The 12,967-nt window shown below is 46.2% G+C and overlaps 1 protein-coding gene across 1 annotated transcript in view; it reads right to left on the bottom strand.

Moving 5' to 3' along the window:
- RPL38 (ribosomal protein L38) overlaps window positions 1-12,136 on the bottom strand; it is a 243,592-nt gene extending 231,456 nt beyond the window's left edge. Inside the window, exon 1 of the mRNA XM_069655119.1 lies at window positions 12,130-12,136. The gene's annotated coding sequence lies outside the window, so the exon portion shown is untranslated. The remainder of the gene's footprint in view (window positions 1-12,129) is intronic.
- Between the last annotated feature and the right edge of the window lie 831 nt (window positions 12,137-12,967).

Here is a 12,967-nt window from a genome sequence, read left to right as displayed (position 1 = left end):
TCGCTATGCTTTCTGGTTGGTTGCGAATGTAGAAATATTTGGTGGTGAGCTTGCTTGGTGGTGAGTTTGGTATAGATGAATGCTATGGGCCCTGTAAGGAGGTGCTAAGTGAATGCTAAGCCCTTCCTGTCATTTTAAGGAAGGGGTATGTGTAGTACCCTGCTGGCACCTTTAGTGCCAGTGGAATGTAGAACACAGATGGAACCCAGAGTTCCCTGAAGTTCCATGAGTGATGGTTGGGGCATTCAGGATGGGAGCCATACAAGAAGGATGCTTGTTACCTGCTCTCCCACCTACCTTCTAATCTGATACCTGAAACAGAATAAAGCACATTTATTTTTATACTTACCTGTTACATTGTGCTGCCTTCATCTTACCTGCGTCACCTGGTCACCCAGACACTACATGCAGCCGGCGTGGACAGAGGGTGAACGGGGAAGGAGTTCTCTATCATTTTTCTGTGGGGCTCTGTTTCCTGTCCCCCCCCCACTTCCTTCTGAATAATGCACTCTGGTTGTGTTGGAAGAAGGCTTTGGGGTGCAGCTGCATTGGAGGACATACCTTGTCCCTGGAGAACCTGGATTGAAGCTCTGAGCAGACGAGAAGTACAGGGGCAGACCCGGGCCTTGATTGCTGCCTTAAACTGCTTTTGAGCTTCACTGACCTGGACATCACATGCATATTCCCAGTTAGTTTCTTAATGCTACGGGTCATTCCAGCTTGGACCGCACCGCATGTTGAACTCAGTCGACCAGCTCACCAACCCCCCACTGAATCACCACTTCAGTAAACTTCTAGAAGAAAGGCTCAATGCTGCTGAGCCCCCCAAAGATAAGAATGCAATACAGTGAAGAGGTCCTGCACCACTAGTCCACATTTGGGTAGATAGTGACTTTTAAGCCCCTGTCTCTGCCTTTTTCTTGAAAGACATATCCTTTGAACAGTGACATTGTTGCAATTGAGTGCCTGTTCTCCCCTTTGCTCGAGTACCCAGAGTGATATCACATATATTTTCTGCATTTTTTGTATTTGTTTCACAGGGTGGGTTTTTGTTAGTGTTTTCTGTTTTGTTATTTGCATTCTTGAATGTTTAATTGAAGTATATATATATTTTATATCACCCTGATTGGACATTCTTTTACTTTGGTGTCTTTGTACTATTGATATTTGGGTTGCTATTGTGATCACCTTCATGCCCCTTCTATGATTATAGCCTACCATCGGCCCACGTTACCATAAAAGGCCATTAACGTAGCAGGGTCATCATATAACTCAACCACTGGAGGAGCCAAATGGCCTTTGTCTATTAGTATCAGTGAGCATATGGCCCTTTGGGTACCGTGCATGCAATGGATGGGGATGCAGAATAAAGCTGACACCAAATAATCAAACTAACTCAGTAAGATGGCAAATGTTGCTGTTTTATTAACAATGATCTGAAACAGGGAGTTACAACGGACATTAATTGGCGTTCGTTCGAAGTCTCAGTGAATTTTGCAATAAAACACATTATATATAAAAAATACGTCAGACATATAAGAAAAACCTATGAGGGGTTGTGATACGTTCAAGGGGAACATCTAAGTATACTTTCTATAAGGAGTTGGATTGTGATTGGCTATCTACTGTCAGGTGGACAACTTATGCCTACCTCAAACACATGTCATCTTCAACACTATTAAGTACATGATATATCATTGGTCTTCAAACTATAAGGCCCTTCGTTATAACACCTTCTAAAATTGGTTGGCATGCACGTGTCATGTCTGGAACATTTGGATTATTTTGCAGCATGTAAGCTCAGACCCAGGTTCCAGGAGGTGGACTTGACCCCTCCCCCCAATTAGCCCAACATCTCTCATCACCCATGCCTTCTACCATGCAGATTGTCTTTGAACTTGGCCGTGCAAAGTATTCTTGTCTCTGAGAATATAAGGGAGTGTGAGCATGCACTATTGTTGTTCTGCGACTCCATGCTCAACTCTATTTCCATCCTTGGCTCACGTGACAGGAGACCACGATTCGGTCCATTTTGCAGCATTTCAATGTCTTACATGAATAAAGCCTGGCACACTTGGTGTTCCTTCTTTGCACATTAACATTAAGGGATGAATCAGCTTCTCGCATTTGCTGCCTTTGACAATAGATAACTGACCTTGGCTTTCTTCAGCTTTGACACCAGGCCAGACAGCCTCGCCATTCATTTCCACAATCTCAGCTTATTCTTGCTGCAACAAAGCACTCAGCCTTGACTAACCATGTGTCCTGGCTCACTAAATTCATGACAAGGATGTCCAGTACATATACAATGGCGGCATTGCCTGCAGTCTATTCATACATATAGCCAGCTTCTATGATCACTTAGCCTACTTGCGTTACCGCATCTGAACAGTTATTGAATGGATTGCATTTTCTGCAGTGCTTCGCACATATGCAATCTTCTTTTTGCATATGAAAGTTTACTTGATTCTTAACTTCATCATCAGTTTCTGTAAGCTCCTTACATTTTCTTGAGCCAGTTTTCTCAGGGCGCCACGCTCATCTTTCGTGACGTCACCAGCTTCCATTTCACTCCTTTCATATTCTTCAGGGAATTCCTCCCTCAGATTGTCATCTCTTCGGGGATACATTTGATAGGTTTTCTCAATGGATACCTCTTTCAAATACTCGTTGTATGGTCACAACAGCTGGTGTCAAGCATGGCACAATCTCAGGCTTCAACATATAGGAGGTAGGGGGGCAGGATTTCCTACAGAGGCATGCAGCTGCTCCACTACCCCCCCCTGGTAGAGTCATCGACCACCTCTTCAATTGTCTCCACGTCTTTATATTTTCTCTTGAAGAAGTGCTTCTTTGGAGTCCAGATCTTCATTACCCCCCTCAGGGGACCGGCTGATTTGACATGTTCATCTACACTCTAGGTCATGTAGTTGTACTGCCCATTCGGATTACAATAGACCCATCATCCCACATACTTGTTGTGATTCTTTGGATACAGGAACTTCATTCCTTCAGATGCTACGATACGGGCCTCTATGTATTTTCTGATATCTTCATCTGTCAACTCCTTAAGACCAAACCCAGATTCGACATTGATCATGATCTTCATTCCTATTGCTTTCTTTGTTCTCTTCTTGCACTGTGCAATTATTATTCGAATCGCACAGAATCCAAACATCACCATGACCAATATTGCTCCAAGAAACTTGAAGATGTTTGCTATCCACTGCGGAATACATGAGAATATGGAAGCAAAGCAACTGCCATCTATAAAGCAGAATGGTTGAGGATTCTTACGAAGTTGGTGCTGCATACATAGTTCATATGTTAAGAATGAATTGATTTAGGTTTGTAAGGTCACAATTCAAAAAATGAGGAGAGCTTGTAGATCAAATTGTGCCAATGGTTTTTTAATGCTACCAAAAGGTGCCAAGATGTGTTTTGACCTCCTGGGGGTCTTTATCAAGGCAAGTGTGTTTATATTTCATGTGCGATGATGAAAGGTGGTCGTGTTTCTTGGCATGGTACTGGGCACTGAGCAGTGCTTCTGAGAGTGGTGGATGCTCTGAGTAACATCTGCTCTGTGACAATTCTTAACATATGAACTATGTATGCAGTGCCAACTTCGTAAGAATCCTCAACCATGCTGCAACTTCTCGTGGTGGGCATTGAGCACTGCCCCATTGGGTTCATACAACAGGCTGCTAAATACGCCCCCACCTCAAGAAAACAAGCTTAAGCGCAGTAGGCAAACCTTCCCGGTGCTCCCCCCTCCTTCCTCTTGTGTCATCTATAATGTCCTGTGGGATGTTTTTACCCATGCATCCAAGCCCTACCATAAAACTGTGCAGTACTGGCATGGAAAACATCATGATGGCCAGAACTCCCCAGAGAGTGCACAGGGAAATCATGAAGAATAGGCTGCCATCCATTTTTGCCTATGTTGTGAGCACAGGAGGGCACTGCCTAAAACCACCATTGGGCTACACACACAGTAGCCTGAAACCATTGGGAATGGCAATGCTGATTGCCAAAAAGCAACTCAGAACTGTGGGGAATTATTTTTCTTAATCCCAAAAATGGTTGCATTACCGGTACTCACCACTATCAGAAAGCCGGCGTTTTAAAACCACCAGACTTTTGTGTAAAACTGAACAAATGAAACAAAACCAGACCAAGGAAAGACTTGCTAAGAGGTGGATACAATGTAAAACTATATTCTGAAATGACTTGAAGGAAGTAATTATTTAATGTATAGGTAAAAATTGTCAGTATGATTTGAATGTAGAAAACTGGGAACAAAAAGTGACATTTAGCTGAAACCTGGCTTAATGAAACTGAATTCTGCCTGACAACTACCCCCGACAGGAGTTGAAACTGGATCAACAGCCACTCTTCCCAGGCCTAGCTGCACCCTGCTACCCCTTGCCAAAAGGAGTTGACACCTCTCTGATTAGATCAGGGGTGGAGCACCTGGGAACTGGAAGGGACCGAACAATGCAACTTCCTTGACTCAGGCAAATGTTATATTGGGGGCGTCATAAAATAGCTTCCTCTTGGGAGAAACTGGGGGCAGCTGTGCCTCTGTGAACAAGCTGGTTTGGGGGAAGTGGATAAACCAGTTATTCCACCATGTGATGTGGGAAGCCACAACCCTTTTTGACCAGGGCATAATTTAAAAAAAGATGGATAATTCATAGTACGGACTTGTCAGAATTATATAAGTAATACCATTATTCTTGTGATTTTTCAATGCACATTTTAAGAGGCGTTAGGACTCTGTGGTGTATTCTGGGGGTTGCTAGCGGAAAATAGGGTCTTACTCCAAATGTCTGCATGTTAAACATCCGACACTTCATCAATTAATGTCCATATAGCAGTACCCAGAAAGCAGTGTTACATCCAGAATCCAGAGAGGCTCGACCAGCAGAGCAGAGCTGACCCAGATCGCTGTGAGCAGAACCGGTGCCTGATTGACCCGCCGAGCAGACAGAACCGCAGCCGGACGTGTTGACCAGATCCGTGACGAGGCCTAGTTCCAATTTATATTGTGAGTACCTAGCAGAACTGTGCAGGACCAATCTCTTAGTTAAAATAATCAAATCCAAAATATTTTAACCTAAGTAGAACTGCCTCCTAGAAATCGTGTCATCTGTCATTTTTAAAGCTGCACAACTGTCACCTGTCAATTCTGCAGCTGCAAGCTGTCACCTGTCATTTTGAGTTTACTTTAAATCCGAAAAACTACCTTTATTTAATCGTCCGTATCTCTGGAACCGTTTGTGCTCGGAACGAAAATTAAGTTTAGAATCTAGGCTTTCCAACAAACCTAGAACCGACTTCCTACTCCTTATAGTCTTACTGCAATCGCGATTCACGCACTCGGGAAATTTACCGCGATTTGCGATTTGGCCCGATTTCTTCATCTGTAGAAATCAGCAGCTTTTTGCTTCTCTTTGCTAAAATTCGTTTGCAATCTGCTAATCATTCATAGAGTATTGTTAACGTGAGCCCGAACTAATATAAAGTAGCCATCACCTATCCTGAACCTCTAGAGGGAATTAAAAGCAATTTTAGCACCTTTTCACTTCCTTGCAAACCACATTAAAGGAATTCGCCTGTGTTTAAAACTCATCCCTGTTTTCTCTAAGCTTGCTGGGAGAACTGGAACTGTGTATTGCATTATAAAGTGTGATTTGTTGGGATTCTTGAAGACTGTGTGCTCTCCTTCCATTTCTTGTATTGCATAGGCGGGGAGTGAATTGTCAAAAGAAAAGGTGATCATATTACCTTTTGCTAAAATCATAACAAGTTATTTCTGTACTGCATTTTATTCCACCTTGCGTTTCCTTGAACCATATAAAGCATTCTTTCCCACCTTATTCTTCTGTTCCTATTCATAAGTTACCTCTTGCGGACTACTGCTCATATTCTGAAGTGTGATATCAGTTATCAATTGATTTATAAAGTGTGATAGATATATATTGTTGAATTGTCCAAATAAACCTTTTAATTTGCAAAACAAACCTACTTCTTGGCTCAGTGGGGTCAGGAGGATTCTAAGAGGGGGGTGTTATACAAGGGTTGTCATCCAGAGTACTGAACTGGATATAAAAATACATCAATAAGGGTTTTCCTCAGTATCCCAGATTAGGCATTGACTTAGCTGTAGTGTTGATTGAATATTGCTTACAAAAGTGGGGGCTCGGAGCCGGGATATTCTGGGTTAGATTTACCACTTGTGCATATTAATACAGTGTGCCAACTGACCAGATACACATATCCGGTTAGATCACCACATTGTTTTACACTGTGAAAGCATCCCTCAAAGGAACGCTCTAAGGAAACAGTCTGTTTTGCAAAATAAAATACAAACTTCTGTAAGTCAGGAAGGAACTTAAATTCCAGAATGACGACCTTGGTAGATATGAAAATAGCCAGAGAGCACTTATTACATAAGCTATTTGTGAGAGGTGAGTGGACTCATCAGGACCAAACGGTCTGGTTGCAGGCAATCGTGCAACAGGTCACTGAAGCAGGGTCAGATACATGGGGAGATCAGGGTCCCCTATATGTGGCCCTGAGTGAACTATATATGGCCCCTAAAGCCAAAGATGAACATAACAAGATTGCCAGGATATCGGCATATTTGTATCTATATATGGGAGCCATGCAGGACAAATGTGCTGAAGGCCAAGATATGGCAAATAGGCAACAGATGGCATTAGAGAAGGCCCAATCTGATCTGGACTCTTCTGAGCAGAGGCTGCTCAGGAGCCAGGAGTCAGAAAAGGACAGTAGACAGTACATCACTAAAATAAAGGAGGATATGGATGTGCTGCAACAGGAAAAGGCGGACCAGGATACCAGATTTCTGGCCTTGCAGAAGGAGTACCAAGAAGGTTTGGACTCCCTACTGCAGAGCCAGAAAAAGCTGGAGCAACAATTAGATTTCAATAGGGCATGTGCTGAGCAGGTAGTCACCCTGCAAAGCCACCTAGATAGGGAGAAGGCAGAGAGCAATAAACTGATTTTGAAAGACCTGGATACCCAGGCAGAGTTTGACCAGGAGCGCCAGAAAGCTGGTGCCTTCCAAAGACAAAGGGACGACCTGGCAGCACAGATGCAGGCTCTTAGTCAGGAAAGGGATACCTTAGGCCAGGAAGTCTGCCACTTAAAAAGGAAAATGGAAGAAAATCACCTGGCCCTCCAGGGACTGGGTGACCTCCAAAAAGAACACTAGAACTCGTTAGAGCACACCAGGAGGGTGGAGGATGCTATGGCAAGAAAGGAGCAGGCCAATAGGGACACAGCTCAGGAGGTAACCCTCCTGCAGCAGAGACTGGCCCAGTACTCCAGGACCAATCAGGAGGCACAGAGAGAAAATGAGGCTCTCTGTCAGCACAATGATAGGCTCCAGCAACAGGTAGCGATGCAGGAGAGACTGATAGAGTCTAGTAAGGCCCTAACTGAGGAACTGAAAGAGCAGGCTCTTGCTTTGCAACAGGGAGCAGGGGCTGATAGAGACTAGGTGCGCTGGGAAAGGGAAACGCCTGAGCATAACCTCAGGAGCCCTGGCACCAGAGGCCTTCATCTCTCCCAGTCCCTGGACTCTGCCACCCCCATGTCCCCTCGCGCACATGAGCCCAGGGCCACGGAGATGGCAGATTACTATCCAGCTAGAAGTATGGGGCTCATAGGCCAGTACCTCCCAGGAATGGATGGGCGGGCATCCGGGTATGGGCACCCAAGCACAGTGCAATTTAGTGGGGAACCCCAGGAGAGTTGGCCCATTAAGGGCATCCTGAAAACCTCTGCCCAGTTAGGTCAGTGGGGGGGGGGTACCCATCAAATCCTGGCAGCAAGGAGGGGTCTGAAGACTCCTCTGAGCGTCACAGGACACAGGAGACCAGGTCCCCACATTCTGCCAGCCATTCCCAGGCTCGCAGAATCCAGGAAAACCTGGAAGATCGGACGGGCACCTCTGGGAGCAGCGCTTCTGAGTCGGAGGATGAATGGACCAGGGTTACCCGAACCAAAAAGGCCAATAAGGCAAAAAGGGCCTTGCTTAAGGACCCATTGAAACAAATAAAGGCAATAAGGAGTGTCATCACGCCTTATCATAAGAACGCCAAGTATTCTGTTTGGGAACACTTGGAGCTCTATGAGCAAAAGTTGGAGACTTTCCATTTGAAGGACAGCCAAAGCTGTATTCAATATGTAAAGTGGACCTTCTCACCAGAATACTCCAGTTTCTTTGCAGGGCTGGAGGATCAAAACCATTCAAGGTGGTCAACATACAGGGCGGCCATCTTGAAACATTTTTCTGTGCACAGAAATCCTCAAGAGGCTCGCAAGGTAGCCTAGAATTTGCAATGTGGGGAGGATCAGGCCCCACAAGAGTTTGTGCAAGAATTAAAGCGTGCTTTTGCGCAGACCACCAGAAGGGTGCGCACGGATAGCAGAGAATTTATCAATACGTTTTTCCATGCCTTACCCAAATACATAATGATCCAGCTCGTGAGAGATTTTCATGAGAAAAGATCTTTAGACTGGGTCATTGAACAGGCTACCCGGATCTATGAGGTGCAGAAGCCCATCGAAAATAAAAATAACGCACCGAAAAACCCCAAAACCAACAGCACCCCTGCTGCTGCCAAGGTGGCAGAGGTAAAGGTTGCCCCCGCTTTTGATTTTGGAGATGGGGGGCCTAAAAACCTGCCTGCACCAAATAATTCACAGCCCAGAAGGCCCTCGGGCCAGTCACAGACAGGGAGTCGAGGAGGTAGTCCCACAAATGGGGTCCCCCGCTCCCCTGACTATGTAAGTCCCCGCTACAAGTGAAACCGACCAATCCTGGGTTATGTGTGGACTCCTCCAGCCCAAGGGGGGGGGGATCCAGCCAAGCACCTAACCCAGGGAACTTCCCTCCCAACTTCCCACAGGAGGGCAGAAATTCTCCAAATCCTGGGCAGAACTTTTTCCCCAGGTATCCACCAAATTTCCAGCCCCAAAATCATCCATCCTTCTTTCCCCAATTCCCTGAGCCCAGACAACCTAATCCGGGAGACGGGAGGCCAAGGATGGAGTGGTACCAAAATCTTCCCAACCAGGGGTACTACAAGAGAAGGGATAGCTACCCTTCCCGGGATCAGACTAGGGGAGAAAATAGAGCCCCGTATCAGCCTGAGCGGGTTTCACAACTTGAGCGCCAGGTCCAAAATATGGCACGGGATCTGGGTCACATACTGAGGGCTCAACAGAACCCTCAGATGAGCATGCCACCGCAGAATGCCCCAAACTCTGGACCTGGTGCTCCAGAACAATGACGGGGGCAGAACCCCGATAACCCACCGGTTCCCAGGGAGGAGGCACAAGGGGAAGGGGGGTGTAAAGCCTTGGAGGAAGCTTCCTTCCCAACTTGTAAACAGCCCCTGGAAAACCAGGAACCGGAAACAAAATCTCCTGCCCCTGAAAGCCTGCCTCCCAAGGAGCAGAGGGGGGGGTAGGAGAAACAAAGGACCCAAACAGACCCACTTTGTGGAGGAGGTACAGGTCTTCCAATTTGAGGGAGAGGGATCCTCAGAAGATCCTGGAAAAGGGTCTTCTCCTTCAGAGATGGGGGAACTCCTCCCAAGGAAAAATGGGTCCCAAGGGATGTCAATTCAAACTGGGGAGATGTGGAGACTGAGCTACCACCGCCCATCATCTCATCCCAGAACCGACAATACCGAAATCCCCTGGTTCAAACCCATCCTGGTGACTGCCTCCAAAAAGGGGGGGCGGCCCAGAACCGGAACTAGGGGAACCCACAATGGCTCTGCCAACTTTTTCTTTCAGATTCCCAAGGCTCTCCACAGAATTCTGCCCAAATCTCTTCTCTTGAAATGTCCAAAACCAGTAAGTTAGCCCACCAGTTGTCCAAAAATGTTCATTATCTGTGCCCCCTTGAGGAGAAGGAGCGAAGATATTATGCCCCGGTACAATTACAGGGGCAGGGTAATATTTCGGCACTGGTGGACACTGGATCCCAAGCTACCCTTCTGTCCAAAAGGGCCTTTGAGGAACTAAATGCAGGAAGGGGGGAGAATTACCGTATTCCTCTCACCTCTCTTCCTGGACAACTGCAGAACTTTGACGGGAAGGAAATTCCTGTCGAGGGGACTGCAGATTTAGACATCAAAATTGGGCGACACAAGGTGAAACACCCGGTCATAGTAGTGACTCCAGAGGGCACCCCTTGTTTACTAGGGAACGACCTCCTGAGAAGGTTGTCACCCCTAATAGATTGCGTAAAAAAGGTCCTCTGGACCCAGACTAGCCGACCAATAAAATTAAAACAGAGTGTCAACCATGTTAGTTTAAACGGCATCTGCCACATGGTTGAACAAAAATCTGACCAAGTAGAATTTCACTTCCAGAACAACCAGATTCCAGACGTGACAGTAATAGCAGTAGGACAACAGACTGGTGATGGGGGGTCCTCTCTATTTCCGAAAATCAACCTTCCTTCCAGTTTAAGGTGGTATTCCACACTGGAAGGAAACACTCTGAAATTCTTCACCAATCCACAATCAGACACTCCCACTCCTATAGTCCAGAAAGATGTGAAATCAGCTCAGGGCCTGGCTGATATTCAGCAAATTGGAGATCAGTTGTTCATCCCTGTTCAGTTAAATGATGGGAAGGACTCTGTTCTCGCTCGAGTGTGTGTGAACAACGGTAAGAGCTTCATCAGCGAAGCCATGTTCCGCCAACTCCCAAAAGATCCAGCCATTTCCACATTCAAACTGATAGACAAATGGGAAATGGACCTGGAAGCACCTAATTCCAAACATCTCCTGCCAAGCAGGTGTATGCTCAAAATCTCCATTGGCAACAAGAGCATAGTCCATAATTGTTTGGTCGTGCGAGACGTCACTGCCGCCTTTTACTTAGGCAGTGACATTCTCAATCGCTTTTCCATTAGTTTGGACCTAATTAACTTCAAAGCTTGGTCCCGATTAGCGGATAATCCCATGGGCTTTGATGATCCAGAAAAAACATTAAGGTCAGCTCAATTGCTACCTTATGCAGTTGAAATTCAGATCAAAGAGGTAGTCACCATCCCAGAAAGGACCCGACAATTCTCCCTGGAAGTGAAAGTTAAAAGAGGACAAAAATTGAAAAACCCTGATGCTTATATCCATCTAAATGCTTCTCTCCAACAGCAAGGGTTAGGGGCAAACCCAACACCATTAGTCAACATAGAACATGACACCATTCCAATAGAGGTGGATAACAGCGACTTAAAGAGTATTACTCTAGCCGCAGGCACCATTATTGGAATGGTGATTGATGACTGACATTTCTCCATTGATTTAGGAAATGAACTGTTAGGACCAATCCCCAAAGACTGTTTTGACAGTGACAGTGAGGACAATACAACACCAGACAGGATTTTCACCCGGCATGGGGGGAACTTCCTGGTGTACACGTCTTGCCCTTATGGTAAGGAAGATGTGACTTGTGACTTCAGGAGGGATGAGGTGATTTTCCAGGTCCATGAGGGCTGCCTTTCCCACCTGAAGCCTCCTGTCCAAATCAGCACTCTGACCAGGGACTTCTCCACCCAGCTGGAGGAGGCCGCTGAGATAGCCAAACCAGAAGTCTGTCCAGGCTTCAGGCAGATGGTGGAAGAGAGAGTCAACCTAGCTGATGCCTGTGTGACTCTGGAACAGAAGCAAAAATTGAAACAAGTTTTCTTGTATTTCCAAGATCTCTTTGCGGTAGACTTATATGACTGTGGTCGCACCGACATCCATACCACAACAATTCCCACGGACCCTGGAATGACTCCAGTGTTTGTGAAGTAATATTGCTTGCCTCTCGCATCCATGGAGTCCCTTACTGAAATAATTAAGAACCTTGAGTCCTGGGAATAATCCGTCCAGTCCACAGCACTTTCAATAATCCGGTGCTGGGAATATTGAAGCCAAACGCCCAGTGGAGACTCTGCGCCGACCTTAGAGAGCTCAACAAACAGGTCCATACTTCCCGATGGCCTCTGCCCTACCTTGACCAAGGGCTGGCCCAGATTCAGGGGTCACAGGTATTCACAGCAATAGACCTGACCAATGGATACTGGACCGTGCCTGTCAGTAGGGAGGACCAATACAAAATGGCTTTTACCTTTGGGGGCCAGCAGTACACATGGACCCGGAATCCCTTCGGATACCTCAACTCCGGCAATGAATTCAACATTTTCCTACATAAGGCCATGCCCGACCTGGGTGCGAGGGGTAACCTGGCTTATGTAGATGATGTCCTCATCAAAAGTTCATCTGTGGAGGAACACATAGCGGAGATCTGTTATGTTCTGACACAGTTGAGGGCCGCCGGAGCAAAACTTTCCTTTCAGAAAGCACAGTGGTGTAGAACCCCTGTTAATTTCTTGGGGCATGAGATTACTCCTCAGGGTCTCTGTCCCCAAGAAAAGAAAGTGGAAGCACTCCAGAAACTGAAAGACCCCCCAACTCTGCGGGAACTAAGGAGCCTCCTTGGACTGACTAATTACAGCAGAAAGTTCATTGAAGGCTACGCAGAGATCACTAGACCCCTGATTCATCTCTGGAAGGGGGGGGGGTCAAGTGGGAATGGGGTCCAGAACAATCCGAGGCAGTAAGACAACTCAAAAGAAGCCTCTCATAAGCGCCTTGCCTAGCTTACCCTGTCAGAAACAAGAAGTTCTTCCTGGAGACGGGGTTCTCTAATACGTGATTGACGGCATTATTATACCAAAAGCATGACAAGGTCAATAAAGTAATCTCCTATGCAAGCAAAATTTTATCCTCTGTGGAGGAAAAATTCAACGATTGTGAGAAGGCACTCCTGGCAACGGTGTGGGCATTGAAGAATTACCGCCCGTTCATCCAGGGGGAACACATCATAGTGGAGACTCCACACCAGCCTCTGCAATATCTCCAAA

This window comes from Ambystoma mexicanum, chromosome 3q, assembly GCF_040938575.1.
Source record: "Ambystoma mexicanum isolate Mex_15411 chromosome 3q, UKY_AmexF1_1, whole genome shotgun sequence".
In the NCBI taxonomy this organism is placed as follows: domain Eukaryota; kingdom Metazoa; phylum Chordata; class Amphibia; order Caudata; family Ambystomatidae; genus Ambystoma; species Ambystoma mexicanum.
Note: the sequence above shows the minus strand (reverse complement) of the source record. Positions and strands in the feature narration are given on the sequence as shown.